An 18,101-nucleotide genomic window follows, 5' to 3' on the forward strand; every position below is an offset into this window, starting at 1 on the left:
CGGCTTACCGGTACGTCTTTAAGAATAAACTTAGGAGGAAACATGATGAAATAAGTAAAGTAAATGCAAGTAACTAATTTTTTTGTGTTTTTAATATAGAGAACGCAAACAAGATAGTAAATAAAGTAAAGCTAGCAACTAATTTTTTTGTGTTTTGTTTTAGTGCTGCAAACAAAGAAGTAAATAAAAATAAAGCAAGACAAAAACAAAGTAAATAGATTGGAAGTGGAGAATTCCCTTGCAGCGTGTCTTGATCTCCCCGGCAACGGCGCCAGAAATTTAGCTTGACACGCGTACAACACGCGACCGTTGGGAACCCCAAGTGGAAGGTGTGATGCGTACAGCAGTAAGTTTCCCTCAGTAAGAAACCAAGGTTTATCGAACCAGTAGGAGTCAAGAAGCACGTTGAAGGTTGATGGCGGCGGAGTGTAGTGCGGCGCAACACCAGGGATTCCGGCGCCAACGTGGAACCTGCACAGCACAACCAAAGTACTTTGCCCCAACGTGACAGTGAGGTTGTCAATCTCACCGGCTTGCTGTAACAAAGGATTAGATGTATAGTGTGGATGATGATGTTTGCAGAAAACAGTAGAACGGGTATTACAGTAGATTGTATTCGATGTAAAAGAATGGACCGGGGTCCACAGTTCACTAGTGGTGTCTCTCCCATAAGATAAATAGCATGTTGGGTGAACAAATTATAGTTGGGCAATTGACAAATAAAGATGGCATGACAATGCACATACATGTTATGATGAGTAGTGTGAAATTCAATTGGGCATTACGACAAAGTACATAGACCGCTATCCAGCATGCATCTATGCCTAAAAAGTCCACCTTCAGGTTATCATCCGAACCCCCTCCAGTATTAAGTTGCAAACAACAGACAATTGCATTAAGTATGGTGCGTAATGTAATCAACAAATACATCCTTAGACATAGCATTGATGTTTTATCTCTAGTGGCAACAGCACATCCACAACCTTAGAACTTTCTGTCACTGTCCCAGATTTAATGGAGGCATGAACCCACTATCGAGCATAAATACTCCCTCTTGGAGTTACAAGTAACGACTTGGCCAGAGCCTCTACTAATAAGGGAGAGCATGCAAGATCATAAACAACACATAGATGATAGATTGATAATCAACATAACATAGCATTCAATATTCATCGGATCCCAACAAACGCAACATGTAGCATTACAAATAGATGATCTTGATCATGTTAGGCAGCTCACAAGATCCAACAATGATAGCACAATTAGGAGAAGACGACCATCTAGCTACTGCTATGGACCCATAGTCCAGGGGTGAACTACTCACACATCAATCCGGAGGCGACCATGGCGGTGAAGAGTCCTCCGGGAGATGATTCCCCTCTCCGGAAGGGTGCCGGAGGCGATCTCCTGAATCCCCCGAGATGGGATTGGCGGCGGCGGCGTCTCTGGAAGGTTTTCCGTATCGTGGCTCTCGGTACTGGGGTATTCGCGACGAAGACTTTAATTAGGCGGAAGGGCGGAGTCGGAGGGCTGACGAGGGGCCCACACGCTAGGGCCGCGAGGGCCCCCCTTGGGCCGCGCCGCCCTAGTGTGGCGGCGCCTCGTTGCCCCACTTCGTTTCCCTTTCGGTGTTCTGGAAGCTTCATGGAAAAATAAGCCCCTGGGCGTTGATTTCGTCCAATTCCGAGAATATTTCCTTACTAGGATTTCTGAAACCAAAAACAGCAGAAAACAGCAACTAGCTCTTCAGCATCTTGTTAATAGGTTAGTGCCGGAAAATGCATAAATATGACATAAAGTATGTATAAAACATGTAGGTATTGTCATAAAATAAGCATGGAACATAAGAAATTATCGATACGTTGGAGACGTATCACACACTCCCGCATCTCGTGCCATATGTAGTCCATGACGTCCAATTGTTTGCCGCTGACCTTGTTGATTTGAGTGAGCACCATGAGGTTGAAGAGGAACCCATGGACTTCATCGAGGTTGCCCTTCTTGGGATTGACAATGTTGCGGAAGACCCGAAGCATGATGTCATAAGTGGGAAGAAGGTCATAGGCACTCCCGCCCACCGCCCTTCCGGCAAGGTGGAGGTAAACCATCTTGTCCTTCTTCATCGGCTTGTGAGCTAGGTGAACCCGAAGACGTTGAAATTGTTGGGGGCGACGAGTTGATAGCCGATTGCATGTACAAACTCCTCCCAAGTGGCCCTCATGAGGTACTCCTTGGCCATCCAAGTGAGAGAGCGGACACCATTTATCGAAATGGATGGTGGCATAGAACTGGCAAATGATCTCCTTGGAGAATGGATGGTTGAATGTCATCCATGGGAGGAGCCCCAACTCTTCATAGATTTCCTTAGCTTACCCGAAGTACTCGGGCTCGAAGTCCAACTTATCTAAGTTGATCAATGATACGTCTCCAACGTATCGATAATTTATTATATTCCATGCTTGTTTTATGACAATACCTACATGTTTTATACATACTTTATGTCATATTTATGCATTTTCCGGCACTAACCTATTAACAAGATGCCGAAGAGCCAGTTGATGTTTTCTGCTGTTTTTGGTTTCAGAAATCCTAGTAAGGAAATATTCTCGGAATTGGACGAAATCAACGCCCAGGGGCTTATTTTTCCACGAAGCTTCCAGAACACCGAAAGGGAAACGAAATGGGGCGACAAGGCGCCGCCACACTAGGGCGGCGCGGCCCAAGGGGGGCCCGCGCGGCCCTAGCGTGTGGCCCCCTCGTCAGCCCTCCGACTCCGCCCTTCCGCCTACTTAAAGTCTTCGTCGCGAATACTCCAATACCGAGAGCCACGATACGGAAAACCTTCCAGAGACGCCGCCGCCGCCAATCCCATCTCGGGGGATTCAGGAGATCGCCTCCGGCACCCTGCCGGAGAGGGGAATCATCTCCCGGAGGACTCTTCACCGCCATGGTCGCCTCCGGAGTGATGTGTGAGTAGTTCACCCCTGGACTATGGGTCCATAGCAGTAGCTAGATGGTCGTCTTCTCCTAATTGTGCTATCATTGTTGGATCTTGTGAGCTGCCTAACATGATCAAGATCATCTATCTGTAATGCTACATGTTGCGTTTGTTGGGATCCGATGAATAATGAATGCTATGTTATGTTGATTATCAATCTATCATCTATGTGTTGTTTATGATCTTGCATGCTCTCCCTTATTAGTAGAGGCTCTGGCCAAGTCGTTACTTGTAACTCCAAGAGGGAGTATTTATGCTCGATAGTGGGTTCATGCCTCCATTAAATCTGGGACAGTGACAGAAAGTTCTAAGGTTGTGGATGTGCTGTTGCCACTAGGGATGAAACATCAATGCTATGTCTAAGGATGTATTTTTTGATTACATTACGCACAATACTTAATGCAATTGTTTGTTGTTTGCAACTTAATACTGGAGGGGGTTCGGATGATAACCTGAAGGTGGACTTTTTAGGCTTAGATGCATGTTGGATAGCGGTCTATGTACTTTGTCATAATGCCCAATTGAATTTCATACTACTCATCATAACATGTATGTGCATTGTCATGCCATCTTTATTTGTCAATTGCCCAACTGTAATTTGTTCATCCAACATGCTATTTATCTTATGGGAGAGACACCACTAGTGAACTGTGGACCCCGGTCCATTCTTTTACATCAAATACAATCTACTGCAATACTCGTTCTACTGTTTTCTGCAAACATCATCATCCACACTATACATCTAATCCTTTGTTACAACAAGCCGGTGAGATTGACAACCTCACTGTCACGTTGGGGCAAAGTACTTTGGTTGTGTTGTGCAGGTTCCACGTTGGCGCCGGAATCTCTGGTGTTGCGTCGCACTACAGTCTGCCGCCATCAACCTTCAACGTGCTTCTTGACTCCTACTGGTTCGATAAACCTTGGTTTCTTACTGAGGGAAACTTACTGCTGTACGCATCACACCTTCCACTTGGGGTTCCCAACGGTCGCGTGCTGTACGCGTGTCAAGCTAAATTTCTGGCGCCGTTGCCGGGGAGATCAAGACACGCTGCAAGGGGAGTCTCCACTTCCAATCTCTTTACTTTGTTTTTTTCTTGCTTTATTTTTATTCACTTATTTGTTTGCTGCACTAAAACAAAACACAAAAAAATTAGCTGCTAGCTTTACTTTATTTACTACTCCCTCCGTTCCTTTATATAGTGCCTATAGATTTTCGGCATTTGTTTCAGAATATAAGGTTGTCGCTTAGCTTTTTTTCAATTACCCCTCCCCGTTCAGCTCCCAAATCGTTCAGTCCCAAAAATTGTTATGGTAAGTTAGAAAGATATGTATTTACCAAATTTTACGTTGATCTCAAATCGTTCAGCAAGGGGTCTTGTGTAAAAAATACTCTTGCGCTAATTTTCGTGCCAAAAAACAATAGGCACTATAGAATGGAACAGAGGGAGTATCTTGTTTGCGTTCTCTATATTAAAAACACAAAAAAATTAGTTACTTGCATTTACTTTACTTATTTCATCATGTTTCCTCCTAAGTTTATTCTTAAAGACGTACCGGTAGGCCGAGGGTCTATCCTTGGGAAAGATAATATAGAAGATTTTTTCACTCATATTAGTACGGTTGAAGATTTTGAAGATAGACACTTGGTAGAACTTGCTCCTACTTATGAAATTATTGTTGCTTCTTTAGTACACGCGTTAGAAGCTAGATTTGTTAATCTCAATTCTGTGATTCAACATATGTTTCTTACACTCAGTGATATGGAAGAAGGGGAAAAGAAAGATTTGTATTAGAAACCCTTCTTAAAGAATTTGGGGTTATAGCAAGAGAAGCTAGAAAAGTCTTTACTAAATATAATATGCTTGGCTCTTATACCAACTTTGCTAGTATCCTTGAAAAGATGGAAAAAGATAGACAAAAGTACACTAATCAAGTTAATTATGAGGGGGATATTAAAACATCAATACCTTGCAAACTCTTAGGAATGTGCGAGGCACTAGAAAATAACTATGCTTGGCTTGTTCCCGGAAATTTGTTTGATAAGAATAGCAGGCCTAAGACTAATGAAAAGGGAGCCTCTGAAACTTACATAGATAAGATACAATGCATAGTTGAGAAAACTCCAAACCCCGCTGCCAATGCTTCATCTCTTGATAATACTTGATTCACACTTTCTGCGCCTAGCTGAAAGGCGTTAAAGAAAAGCGCTTATGGGAGACAACCCATGATTTTACTACAGCACTTTTGTTTTATATTTGAGTCTTGGAAGTTGTTACTACTGTATCAACCTCTCCTTATCTTAATTTTGTTGCATAGTTGTGCCAAGTAAAGTCTTTGATAGTAAGGTTCATACTAGATTTGGATTGCTGCGCAGAAACAGATTTCTTGCTGTCACGAATTTGAGCAGTAGTCTTTGTAGGTAACTCAGAAAAATCTGCCAATTTACGTGAGTGATCCTCAGATATGTACGCAACTTTCATTCAATTTGAGTATTTTCATTTGAGCAAGTCTGGTGCACCTAAAAAAATCATATTTACGGACTATTCTGTTTTGACAGATTCTGCCTTTTATTTCACATTGCCTGTTTTGCTATGCTTGATGGATTTCTTTATTCCATTAACTTTCAGTAGCTTTGTGCAATGTACAGAAGTGTTAAGAATGATTATGTCACCTCTGAACATGTGAATTTTGATTATGCACTAACCCTCTAATGAGTTGTTTTGAGTTTGGTGTGGAGGGAGTTTTCAAGGATCAAGAGAGGAGGATGATACAATATGATCAAGGAGAGTGAAAGCTATAAGCTTAGGGATGCCCCCGGTGGTTCATCCCTGCATATTTCAAGAATAATCAAGCATCTAAGCTTGGGGATGCCCAAGGCATCCCCTTCTTCATCGACAACATTATCAGGTTCCTCTAGTGAAACTATATTTTTATTCCATCACATCTTATGTGCTTTACTTGGAGCGTCCGTATGTTTTTGTTTTGTTTTGTTTGAATAAAGTTGGATCCTAGAATTCATTGTGTGGGAGAGAGAAACGCTCCGCTGTTGCATATGGACAAATATGTCCTTAGGTTTACTCATAATGTTCATGGCGAAGGTTGAAACTGCTTCGTAAATTGTTATATGGTTGGAAACAGAAAATGCTACATGTAGTAATTGGTATAATGTCTTGAATAATTTGATACTTGGCCATTGTTGTGCTCATAAGGATCATGTTTAAGCTCTTGCATCATATACTTTGCACCTATTAGTGAAGAAATACATAGAGCTTGCTAAAATTTGGTTTGCATGATTGGTCTCTCTAAGGTCTAGATATTTTCTAGTAAGGGTTTGAACAACAAGGAAGACAGTGTAGAGTCTTATAATGCTTGCAATATGTTTTTATGTGAGTTTTGCCGTACCGGTTCATACTTGTGTTTGCTTCAAATAACCTTGCTAGCCTAACCCTTGTATTGAGAGGGATTACTTCTCGTGCATCCAAATCCTTGAGCCAAAACTATGCCACTTGTGTCCACCATACCTACCTACTACATGGTATTTCTCTGCCATTCCAAAGTAAATTGCTTGAGTGCTACCTTTAAACAATTCAAAATTTATCATCCCTTATTTGTGTCAATGTTTTATAGCTCATGAGGAAGTATGTGGTGTTTATCTTTCAATCTTGTTGGGCAACTTTCACCAATGGACTAGTGGCTTCATCCGCTTATCCAATAATTTTGCAAAAAGAGCTGGCAATGGGATTCCCAGTCCCAAATTAATTAACCTTCATAATTTTACAAAAATAGACACTCCTCCATGGTATGTGATTGTTGGACGGCACCCGAGGATTCGGTTAGCCATGGCTTGAGAAAGCAAAGGTGGGGAGGAGTGTCATCTAAATAAAACTAAAATAAAAAGGCACTCCTTCATGGTATGAAATTGTTGGCACGCACCCGAGGATTCGGTTAGCCATGGTTTGTGAAAGCAAGGTTGGAAGGAGTGCCACCCAAAAATAAAAATGTTTCATGGGAGCCGCTCTTTGAAGGTTTGCCTGGCAAGGGGGTTAGAGTGCCCATTACCATTCGTTGACAACAACAAACACCTCTCAAAACTTTACTTTTATGCTCTCTCTATGTTTTCAAAATAAAAGCTCTAGCACAAATATAGCAATCCATGCTTCCCTCTTCGAAGGGCCATTCTTCTACTTTTCTGTTGAGTCAGTTTACCCACTCCTCTCCATCTTACGAACCAAACACTTGTGTTAACTGTGCATTGATTCTTACATACTTGCATATTTGCATTCATCATATTACTTTATATTGACAACTATCCATGAGATATACATGTTACAAGTTGAAAGCAACCGCTGAAACTTAATCTTCCTTTGTGTTGCTTCAACGCCTTTACTTTGAATTTATTACTTTATGAGTTAACTCTTATGCAAGACTTATTGATGCTTGTCTTGAAAGTACTATTCATGAAAAGTCTTTGCTATATGATTCAGTTGTTTACTCATTGTCTTTACCATTGCTTTGGATCGCTGCATTCATTACATGTGCTTACAATAGTATTGATCAAGATTATAATGGCATGTCACTTCAGAAATTATCTTTGTTATCGTTTACCTACTCGGGACGAGTAGGAACTAAGCTTGGGGATGCTGATACGTCTCCAACGTATCGATAATTTCTTATGTTCCATGCTTGTTTTATGACAATACCTACATGTTTTATACATACTTTATGTCATATTTATGCATTTTCCGGCACTAACCTATTAACAAGATGCCGAAGAGCCAGTTGTTGTTTTCTGCTGTTTTTGGTTTCAGAAATCCTAGTAAGGAAATATTCTCGGAATTGGACGAAATCAACGCCCAGGGGCTTATTTTTCCACGAAGCTTCCAGAACACCGAAAGGGAAACGAAGTGGGGCGACGAGGGGCCGCCACACTAGGGCGGTGCGGCCCAAGGGGGGCCCGCGCAGCCCTAGCGTGTGCCCCCCTCGTCAGCCCTCCGACTCCGCCGTTCCGCCTACTTAAAGTCTTCGTCGCGAATACTCCAGTACCGAGAGCCACGATACGGAAAACCTTCCAGAGACACCGCCGCCGCCAATCCCATCTCGGGGGATTTAGGAGATCGCCTCCGGCACCCTGCCGGAGAGGGGAATCATCTCCCGGAGGACTCTTCACCGCCATGGTCACCTCCGGAGTGATGTGTGAGTAGTTCACCCCTGGACTATGGGTCCATAGCAGTAGCTAGATGGTCGTCTTCTCCTAATTGTGCTATCATTGTTGGATCTTGTGAGCTGCCTAACATGATCAAGATCATCTATCTGTAATGCTACATGTTGCGTTTGTTGGGATCCGATGAATATTGAATGCTATGTTATGTTGATTATCAATCTATCATCTATGTGTTGTTTATGATCTTGCATGCTCTCCGTTATTAGTAGAGGCTCTGGCCAAGTCGTTACTTGTAACTCCAAGAGGGAGTATTTATGCTCGATAGTGGGTTCATGCCTCCATTAAATCTGGGGCAGTGACAGAAAGTTCTAAGGTTGTGGATGTGCTATTGCCACTAGGGATAAAACATCAATGCTATGTCTAAGGATGTATTTGTTGATTACATTACGCACCATACTTGATGCAATTGTCTATTGTTTGCAACTTAATACTGGAGGGGGTTCGGATGATAACCTGAAGGTGGACTTTTTAGGCATAGATGCATGCTGGATAGCAGTCTATGTACTTTGTCGTAATGCCCAATTGAATTTCACACTACTCATCATAACATGTATGCGCATTGTCATGCCATCTTTATTTGTCAATTGCCCAACTGTAATTTGTTCACCCAACATGCTATTTATCTTATGGGAGAGACACCACTAGTGAACTGTGGACCCCGGTCCATTCTTTTACATCAAATACAATCTACTGCAATACTCGTTCTACTGTTTTCTGCAAACATCATCATCCACACTATACATCTAATCCTTTGTTACAGCAAGCCGGTGAGATTGACAACCTCACTGTCACGTTGGGGCAAAGTACTTTGGTTGTGTTGTGCAGGTTCCACGTTGGCGCCAGAATCCCTGGTGTTGCGCCGCACTACACTCCGCCGCCATCAACCTTCAACGTGCTTCTTGACTCCTACTGGTTCGATAAACCTTGGTTTCTTACTGAGGGAAACTTACTGCTGTACGCATCACACCTTCCACTTGGGGTTCCCAACGGTCGCGTGCTGTACGCGTGTCAATCAACCAATGGGGGAAGCAAGCAAAATCCTTAATGGCATAAACCTCCTCATAGATCCTCTCTTGGTTCTTGTGATGGAAATAGGGGTTGGGACACAAGCGGGCATTCTTCTCCACCAAATAAGGATTGACCCTTTGAATCTCCACGAATTGGTTCTTGGACAACTTGTCCATGGTCTTCATAGGCCTCGCGGTGGTTTGCTTCTTGGTTGCTGCTGCCCTCTGTCTCTTGGTGGTGCAAGGGGAGAGGATCTCTTCTTCTTTAATATCATCTCGACGACAAGATACGGGGAGGTTCCTCCTCTTTGGAGCCCAGGGCTTCGAACATGTGAACATCATAGATCATAGAGGGAATAGGGGATAAGTGCACAAGCCCAGGAGTTGAAAAGCATGAGACACTAACAAGAAACATTGGTGAAAATTTGTTTCAAGCGGTAGTACAGCTACCAAATCCGGTAGTACCGGTCAGGACTGGTAATACCGGTCAAAAATAAACGGTAGTACCGCTCAAGTCCAGCACACCCATATCTGGCAATGGTCCATGTCATTGCGGTCCAAAACTTCACACACGTAGCTAGCTAGTATCTACATACATGGAATAGCTTCCTAGGATGAATCTTCACCAAAAACTCCAAGAACCTTGACTTATTCATCTAGGGAATCCAACAAACCCTAGAGAGGGAGGATGAAGCTCATACCAAAGGCCATGGTGGAGAAGAGGGTGGGGAAGCTTCTCCATGGAGGAGATGGAGCCGAAGGAGGAGACCGGGGCCGCTCTCCTCGGATATCTTGGAGCCGGCGGCGGTTTTGACTTGAGGTGGGTTGGGGGAAAAGGGGTGGACTGTGTGGTCCGTCCTCGACCCGGTACCTTAAGTCAAAAGAGCAAGCGGTAGTACCGGTCGCAAACGCGGTAGTACCGCTTCCTGGTACTAACCGGTACCTAAGGCGGTAGTATCGCTCCATGGAAAAATTCTGTCAAATCAGAACACTGCAGCGGGGAGGTAGTACCGACCTGACCACTGGTAGTACGGGTTGTCAAAGTCCAGAAATCCCAGATTTTAAGTAGGGACTTGTGCTTTTAGACTGAAATGTTTCTTGAGGTAGGGAATGACTTGGGATTAGAGTTTGTAACTGATAGAGGTACTATTCATCCGAGTTTGCAGGAAATCAACAAGGAGAAGCCAAACTTGGATGAATCTCCCCAAAAAGAAACACAAGAAAAAGGAGGGCAAAACCAAACACAAAAGAAAGCAAAAGAAGCTCAAAGAAAGTCAAAAGAATCTAAAAGAACACAAACTCCTCAAGGAGGAGCTTGGTGGCCAAGGCCACCGTGTAAGAGTATGGTAGCGTGAGGTCGCGTAGATGAATCTAGGACTCACAACTAAGACTCGACATTAAGCTCATTTTGTCACTTGATTTACAAATAGAGTATGTTTTTGTTTTCTTTATGCATTATGGGGGGAGGGATAGCTCAATAATTTTAAACCGCACTCCCCCTATGTTCATGCGTGCTTCCCATCAAGACATTAGCTAGAGAGTGGTATGTGCATGCGACAATCAAGCAAAACTCGATGGATCTATGATATTTAGCTCATGCCTCAACTCAATGAATCCATTCTCATCCAACGGCTTGGTGAAGATGTCTGCCAATTGATCCCTAGTGCCAATGAAAGATAGAACATATGAGTCCCAATACCGTTGGCTCCCTTCATATCAAAGCGCTTGAGCATATCTTGAAGGTACTTTGCTTGATTGATAAAGGTGTCATGCCAAAGTTACTTGATCTCAAACCCAAGAAAGTATTTTAGCTCCCCCATCATCGACATCTTGAACCTATCTTCATCAACTTAGCAAGATCATCGTTAAACATGGTGTTAGTAGACCCCAAAGATAATACCATCTACATAGAGTTGGCATATGAAGAGTTCCCCATTGACTTTCTTAGTAAAAAGAGTGGGATCTATTTCCCCCACTTCAAAAAAAACGGTCCTCAAGCAACTCACGTCGGTGCTCATACCAAGCTCGAGAAGCTTGTTTGAGATCATATAGAGCCTTGTAGAGCTTGAAGACGTGTTCCGGGAAGTGAGGCTCCTTGAACCCCGGGGACTGTCTGTTATCGCCAGATTTTGGACAAATCCAGAGGTGGGCCGTAAGAGAGATGGGCTTGGAAGACTACACGTGGAAGATCTCTGAAGCGGCCTTGCACGGAGAATTTGGGCTAGTTTGCCCGTGTATCTTTAATTATAGTAGATTATGTTTTAGATCAAGATTAGAGTTTGTATCGTGCACGGTGGGATATTCCCACGTTAGAAAGTCCCCTGGACTATAAATATGTATCTAGGGTTTATGGAATAAACAACAACTCACGTTCAACCCAAAACAAACCAATCTCGGCGCATCGCCAACTCCTTCATCTCGAGGGTTTCAATCGTAGCGACATGCTGCCTAGATCGCATCTCGCGATCTAGGCAGCACAAGCTCCACGTTGTTCATGCGTTGCTCGTACTGAAGCGTCTTTGATGGCGAGCAACGTAGTTATCATAGATGTGTTAGGGTTAGCATAGCTCTTCGTATAACATGCTTACGTAGTGCAACCCTTGCATGTCTAGCCGCCCTCACGCCTATCTCGTGCGTGGGGCGGCACCGCTTGTTCATCATCTAGTAGATCTGATCCGTTACGATTGCTCCTTGCTCTGCAAGGATTAGTTTAATATCTGCAATAGTTAGGCCTTACAAAGGGGTGGAGGATCCAGCGGCACGTAGGGTGGCGTTCGCAAGTCCTAAACAGGATGTTCCGAGGATCAACGTCATGTTGGTTTTTAGGCCTTGTTTAGGATCGGCTTATGAGCACCGTGCGTGGCCGCGAGGCCCAACCTGGAGTAGGATGATCCGATTATGCGGTGAAAACCCTAAATCGTCGTAGATCTCATTAGCTATATCTTGATCAAGCAGATCACCAAGTATTCGTGCACCCCGTACGAATCATGGGTGAATCGGCTCTTTGAGCCGATTCACAGGATAACCTGAGAGCCGATCGAGGCTCTTATTTAATGTTTACGTGTATGCCATGCAGGAACTAAGCGAGGCATCCCCATCACCTTCCTGACCAGGTATAGGTCAGGTGGCACGCCCTTGCACTTCGCATCGCCGCGTGTGACCAGAAGAGCATTGCGGGCCGTCGCTCGGAGGGGTCTCAGCCAGCCGCAGCTCTAGGCTCTTCCCGGCTCTACTAGTGTTGACAGGCCGCTGCCCGCCGGTGGGTTTTGGCAGGCAACACATTCTGGCACGCCCGGTGGGACAATCGTCTACATCAACCACATCGCCATCTACATCTGAGATGGCGGCGGACGGCACGCCAGTCACCTACGAGGAGCTGCCTGACGAGCTCAAGAAGAGATATGACGAGATCAAGGTCACCCTCGAAGCCGACCTCATCGGCTCTTTTCAGAGAACCCGTTCCCATGGTATCAGATGGAAGGGATTCTCACCGCAAGGTGCACTCGATGGGATAGATCTCTCTGCCCCGTTGGAGGAACGCACCAGGGGCCTACGGCAGGAGATCAACTACTTGGTGGCTCACTCGCTACACCGCCACTCTGAAAACTTGGTCAACGTGTTGGAGCGTCTCGCTCTGCGCGTGATCCAGGAGATCATGAGCCACCGGTACTCGCCGTCAGGACCAGCTCTCGGGACACATCAAGGAGAGTTGCCACTCCAGTCCCGTCCACCGCTGCCATATGCGTTGGCAGCACCACCTGAAGTGCCGGCTACACCGGCATTCGTCGTCTACAAGATTGGTGGTGACCCTAGTGACTACCAGTTCTTGACTGAGGCGCCTAAGGAGATCCCTCAAGGATACGCGTGCACGTATGTGCCAGATTGTGGCAACTGGGCACTCTCAAACCAGGCCACAACATCAGGGACTCCGGCGAAAACAGGAGAAACGTCAGCAACAGAGCTTGAAAAGCAGACGTGGCTAACTAAGTACGCCACCCCGACGAAACTCCAGAGCCCAGCTCCTGCAGTTGGCTCAGAGCTGGAAAAACAAACATGGCTGGCTAAGTACGCCACCCCGGCGAATCTTCAGAGTGCAACTTCGCAGCCAAAGACAAAGAGATCAGATCGCACCATACCGAGAGACCGGTTCGGCATGGTGCCGAAAAGAAGGGCAGTCGGCTATTCCAAGCCGTACCCCGACGAGTACGAGATGATCCCGCTGCCACCTAAATATCGGCTCCCTGACTTCTCCAAATTCAGTGGATCAGATGGCTCCAGCTCCATCGAGCACGTCGGCCGATATTTGGCGCAACTAGGACCGGCTTCAGTGTCGGATCAGCTACGTGTGAGGCTCTTTTCACAGTCCCTCACAGGATCGGCTTTTGGATGGTACACCTCTTTGCCAGCAAACTCCATCCAGTCTTGGAAGCAATTGGAAGAACAATTCCATACGCAATACCATTCAGAAGCTTCCGAGTCTAGCATTGCCGATCTAGCACAACTGCGTCAGAAGCGCGGAGAAACGGTGACAGAGTACATCCAGCGCTTCAGGAATCTTAGGAACCGATGTTATTCGGTTCGTATAACTGAAAAGGAAGCAATCGAGTTGGCGTAGCTGGCCTTGCAACACAGCTCAAGGACATGGCCTCCCAAGCAGATTATCCCTCGTCGGCGCACATGGTTCAGTAAACTATCAGCATATGAACAGCGCCACCTGCACTGTACCAAGACAAGTTCAAGCGTGCAGTAGTCATGGTCGATACAGAGGAAGGTGAAGTGCCTGCGGGAGACCAAGAAGTGGCAGTGGCTGAGTGGACTCGGGGAGGAACCCCCGTGTCCTGCAAATGGGTAAAGCCACCAGGGCCGCCCAGGGGATTTGATTTTGACGTGACCAAGACTGAACAAATCTTCGACCTCCTGCTCAAGGAGAAACAGTTGACGATTCCTGAAGGTCTCAAGTTCCCCACGGCGCAAGAGCTAAACGGAAAGCCGTACTGCAAATTCCACAACTCGCTTTCCCATGCCACCAACGACTGCAGGGTGTGGCGTCAGCACATCCAAGCGGCGATAGAGAAGGGGCGTCTAATTTTCAACCAGTACGCCATGAAGGTCGACACCCAACCCTTCCCCGCCGTTAACATGGTAGAAGTCGTCTACCCCGAGGGCTGCCAGCCAGGTCCCACGTTCAGCATCAACATGGTAGGACCTGGGAACTACTCTGGCAAAGATGGAGATGAGGGCAGCTGCTCTCATAGCAAGGACACAGAGGAGGCCGCTCCACGCGATCGGCTCCATCATGACGGCAAGCGCTACGTCACAGAGGGAGAAGTGAAGAACATAAGATATCAACGACCTCTCTCTGATCACCTCCTCAACAAATATGTGAGTCAGTATGACCAACGCCGACGGTCCAACTATGATGATGAAGGAGATCGTCTGGCTAGAGAAGCCAGAAGACATCGTCGGCAGGATCGCGATGAGGAGGAGCACGAGCGCCGTGCCACGGACAAGTCAAGGGAGCAAGATGACAACGCGTACACCGGACTGCCCTTTCTTCGTACATCGCTGGGATTCAGGAATGAGCCGATTGCCCACAATCGGCAATTGCCCAGAATGCAACCAGAAGAAGAAGGAGGCAGCCAACGTGTCTGTGTTCAAGCGCTTAGGGCCTCTCCCGCCACAAAGCAAACGCGCTGAGTCAACTCGTTGGGCAGATCTTGAGGATTCCGAAGACGAGGGGCCAGAAGAAGAAGAAGACAGGTACCACCGTCCAAGGTGGTGCCCTGACGGACTCAGCCGTTCACAAAAACGCAGGGTTCAGCGGTTGCGCGGCCTGGAGGAAGCCGAAAGGTTATACTTGCATACACTAAGGAAGGCACGGCCGGATCTGGCTGCAAAGGTTCAACGAACCCTGGATGAAGAGGGTCGTCCACGGAGAATGGAGTGGCGTCCCAAGCAAAAAAAAGCCGATGATGAAACATCGGCTGGCACAAACATGGTGCTCGTCTTGCCGACAGAGCTTAGTGCTCCACGATTATACGAGGCACTCAAGGTGGACGACAGCAGGCGCATCAAGTCAAAGGTTGGGTTGGTTTTATCCAGCCTAACCGAGTAGCAAGATTAAACCAATGAGCAAATCGGGTGAGGCTGATCCTTGTGATCGGCCCCAAAAATTTATGGAGGGACATTACAAAACCTTCATCGAACAAGCAATGTGGAGGCCGATTCCAGCAATCGGCCAAAATTATCCTCTGCACATATTCTGTTTGTGTTCAGCAACGATCCACTGGGCGGCGGCCACGTCGGCAGATGAAAGTTAGCGTGAATCTTTGCGAAGCCGACGTGCAAGTGCAGTGCCCTGACTAACCATGAAAGCCGATATCTGCAGTCATTTGGCAGATTCGGCTCGGGGGGCATATAGTCAGATGAACATATGCAAATAAAACATGTGCAGACATGCGTGCAGTGGAATAACATGCGTGCAGTGGAATATTGGGGGCCGATTAAGAAAAATCGGCCAAATAAAAAGCAAAATTTTCAGCCGATGGAAGGGCATCGACTTCAGAATTAAGAAGCGGAGCAAGACCGGCATCGACGGTCAGTGACCCACAAGGCGCGAAGTAGACTGAAGAAGCCCGGGGGGCAGCTCACCCTGAAGGTTCTCTGCTCTGGAGAGCCGATTTTGCTGAAATCGGCTGGTTCCGCATCATGACTTGGGAACCGATGGTGACACATTTGGTTAGTCCACTGATATGCTCGCCTTGATGAAGGCTCGGGGGGCAACTGATGGCACAGAACTTCCGTTCTTAAGAAGCCGATTGAAATTTCATCGGGCTGAAAACCCAGTGGTATCGACTTCAGGAGCAAGTCGTGTCGACAGTGGTTCTGGGGCTCTCGTGAGAACGTCGATCTGCCTAGTTGTCCGCCAGAGCTCAAGGGGATGGGGCATTGAGATACCGGTGCGTTGTCGTCGGCTCGTTGGGCATTGGCTAAGTAACGATCGGCGGGGTCAGCAGAAGAGGGAATCGGCTCAATTAAACTCCGAAGAAATCGGCAAAATCAAATTGGGGAAAAGTTCTTCATTGATAAACCAGATTTCTTACATAGAAGAGCTAATTGCTCTCAAAAGGGAGTACTAAGGGGATACATTGCCCCGCTTCATCGTTGCTGATCCTATTCTAGAGGTCCTATTCTACGGGCCGTCATCGCTCGTCGTCACCGCTGCCGCCGCGGCTGTCGGCGCTGCTCCCGGCGGGCTCGTCGTCGCTGCTGTAGCGGCCGCCGGCAGGACCTTCGTTGTCTTCGTCCTCCATGTCGTCGTCGTCATCGTCGCTATCATAATCACTGAGATTCCCTGGCCAGGGGCAATGGCGCTTGGCCGGCGGCTCGTCGGAGGGGCTGTCGTCGTCATCCCCCTCCTCCTCTTCCTCCTCCTTCACCTCGGAGGAGGTAAAGTCGTCCCAGGAGAAGCGATCGTCATCGCTCTCCTCCTCCGATTCCCCGTTGGCGAGGAAGCGGAGGTCGCTCTCCCCGTCCGTCGAGGACTGGTCGTCCTCGGACCAGATGGAGAAGTCATGGTCTGACTCCTCCCCGGCCTCAATGGCACGGCGGGTGTTGGCCGCATGGACCTCTTGTGGGCTTGGTGCTGGCATCGGCTCGGGAGAAGAGGACTCGAAGGAAAGTCCCGATGAGGCGGAGGAAGAAGAAGACATGGTGCGCAGAAGGGTTTTTTGGGGTGCCGATGGCTGGAACAGAGGAAGGGGATAAAGATAACTAATCAGTCGGCACGGTTAAATAATGAGAAACCTGGTGGGAATTACTGCCATTACAGCTCAGAAGGGGTAATGTCAGAGCTGTCAAATTTTGCAGAGAAGCTGAGAGGACAGGGCATAATGATGACGGATGCTGCAAATGGCTCTGATCTGCCACGACATGACCCTTCGAAAGGAAAGCATAATGATTTTGGAAAAATTATTTCCAAAACCAGGGGGGCATGTGTTATCGCCAGATTTTGGACAAATCCAGAGGTGGGCCGTAAGAGAGATGGGCTTGGAAGACTACACGTGGAAGATCTCTGAAGCGGCCTTGCACGGAGAATTTGGGCTAGTTTGCCCGTGTATCTTTAATTATAGTAGATTATGTTTTAGATCAAGATTAGAGTTTGTATCGTGCACGGTGGGATATTCCCACGTTAGAAAGTCCCCTGGACTATAAATATGTATCTAGGGTTTATGGAATAAACAACAACTCACGTTCAACCCAAAACAAACCAATCTCGGCGCATCGCCAACTCCTTCATCTCGAGGGTTTCAATCAGGTAAGCGACATGCTGCCTAGATCGCATCTCGCGATCTAGGCAGCACAAGCTCCACGTTGTTCATGCGTTGCTCGTACTGAAGCGTCTTTGATGGCGAGCAACGTAGTTATCATAGATGTGTTAGGGTTAGCATAGCTCTTCGTATAACATGCTTACGTAGTGCAACCCTTGCATGTCTAGCCGCCCTCACGCCTATCTCAGGCGTGGGGGCAGCACCCTGCTTGTTCATCATCTAGTAGATCTGATCCGTTACGATTGCTCCTTGCTCTGCAAGGATTAGTTTAATATCTGCAATAGTTAGGCCTTACAAAGGGGTGGAGGATCCAGCGGCACGTAGGGTGGCGTTCGCAAGTCCTAAACAGGATGTTCCGAGGATCAACGTCATGTTGGTTTTTAGGCCTTGTTTAGGATCGGCTTATGAGCACCGTGCGTGGCCGCGAGGCCCAACCTGGAGTAGGATGATCCGATTATGCGGTGAAAACCCTAAATCGTCGTAGATCTCATTAGCTATATCTTGATCAAGCAGGATCACCAAGTATTCGTGCACCCCGTACG

Source organism: Lolium perenne, chromosome 6, assembly GCF_019359855.2.
Source record: "Lolium perenne isolate Kyuss_39 chromosome 6, Kyuss_2.0, whole genome shotgun sequence".
NCBI lineage: Eukaryota > Viridiplantae > Streptophyta > Magnoliopsida > Poales > Poaceae > Lolium > Lolium perenne.